At 36.8% G+C, this 1,919-nt stretch overlaps 1 protein-coding gene across 2 annotated transcripts in view; it reads left to right on the forward strand.

Annotated features, from left to right (window-relative positions):
* The window catches only part of gna15.1 (guanine nucleotide binding protein (G protein), alpha 15 (Gq class), tandem duplicate 1), a 26,589-nt gene that overhangs the window by 1,069 nt on the left and 23,601 nt on the right, over positions 1-1,919 (forward strand). The gene's annotated exons all lie outside the window — the stretch shown is intronic.

Consider the following 1,919-nt stretch of genomic DNA (forward strand, 5'->3'; position numbering starts at 1 on the left):
CACACACACACACACACACACACACACACACACACACACACACACACACACACACACACACACACACAGAGAGCTGGTTTAACAACTGCAGCACAGTTCACAGCAGTGACCTTTTTAACCCCAAAGCTTTGACTCAACTCAGGTAAATCATGCTTATAAATAGAGGATATTTACAGGCAACAAAGATTAAAGTTCAAATAAACGGTGGCAGGAGAAATATGCAGATCCCTTTCAGTTTTTTCATTGAGGAAAAATAATTTTTTTGCACACGCCCTCTTAATCAACTACTGGAACATAAACAGAACAGTAACAGTTCAATTAATCAATCAACTAGAATATTTTCTATTTTTGCTCATCAAGGATAGAGATTAGTTTGTGCTGATTTAGTAAAACATAACAAAAACAATAAAAAAGAGCAGAGTTTCAGTTCATTACTGACACTGCCAGCTTCAGCTGAACCTCATAGGGGTGTGATGGCTGCTAAAGTTTTAATTAAAAGTTGATCGATTATTATTATTTTTTGATTGCTCACGCACAAAGCCACTAAATAAAAATTAAAATAATTTTATATTGGGAAAGGGTGGAGCTGGAGCTGTTTTGGTCCAAAACACCAAATTCAGCTTGTTTTCTGAAAAACTAACAAAGTAATAGCTATTTTTGTGTTGATTAAATTTGATTAGTTGTGACAGTCATCTTGAATTGGGTCGACTCCAAAAGTTAATCACTTTTATATGTGCACCAGGTGATTGCTTTCCGAGAGTTTCATTCAAATTGGTCCAGTGGCTCACGAGATATTTTCCTAACAGACAGACGGAGCTGACACAGTTAATGTCAAAGTTTTAAGCAAAATATTATGCAGTTTGTGCACAGAATATGTACTGGGGTTGATGTTCAGCTGCTACCACTCAGGTTTTTACCTCAGTGACTGTAAAAATGGCTGATTTGTGTTTTCTAAGTTTAGTTTTCTGTGGCGGCCATCTTAAATAGGGTTGACACCGAAAGTTCATCAGTTGTAAATTCACATCCAATAATCATGTTTGATGAATAGTGTTAAAATCAGTTCAGTGATTCATGAGATATTTAGCTAACACACACTGTTATAGTTTATGGCAAAGGTTTAAATCAGAYCTTAGACAATCAGTCTGTGCTTAATATATAAGTTGTGAGAGATCAGCGGCTATAACACCAACTTTTATCTCGATGTCTGTAGATTTAGTTGAGTTAGAGCCGTTTTTGTATTTGGTGTTGTACTGAAAAAAGTGTCCCCACTGCGATAGGACCCTTGTTTCATTGACAAAATATCATATTGTCAAGAGCAGTGTGCTGCCCATAGATGTGCCTGTTTTTTAATAAGCTTAGTGTGCTCAAAGATGAGCCTGGTTATTTAAAACAATAGGTAAAAAATAATTTGAATAAATCCAGACTCATTATTTAGGGGAGAACGGGGTTGGTTTTCACAGTTGCTAAATCTTTTCTTCTTGAAAGAGCTGTTACAGAATTTTTGTGTGTGAGTTTCCAAAATAGTTGTCACAGACTACCTACGTTTTTATTTTAGCAGTGTAACCTCTTTCAATGGGATGAGAGGACTCATTGGGCCTCATGCAAGAACATGTTCGTATTATTATCCTAAATTTCTCTTACTTTTGTTCATATGAAGGGTTCGTACGAACACGTCACGTCAGATTCAACAAACTCTTCTATCTTCAGGAAAAGTGTGTAAATGAGCTGATTAAATTCCACCTGTTCGTATCCAGCTGCTCGTGCACGCGAGAGGAGATTAGCATAATTACCACCCCAAATACACCAATTAAGGCTATGTTTCCTACCTCAGATACAAGGAAGTGTTCATGAAAATGACAGCGAAAAGTAAAAAGAACTTTACGAGTTCAGAGATTGAAGTCCGTCTGTCAGAGATCCAG

This window comes from Austrofundulus limnaeus, unplaced genomic scaffold, assembly GCF_001266775.1.
Source record: "Austrofundulus limnaeus strain Quisiro unplaced genomic scaffold, Austrofundulus_limnaeus-1.0 Scaffold111, whole genome shotgun sequence".
In the NCBI taxonomy this organism is placed as follows: Eukaryota; Metazoa; Chordata; class Actinopteri; order Cyprinodontiformes; family Rivulidae; genus Austrofundulus; species Austrofundulus limnaeus.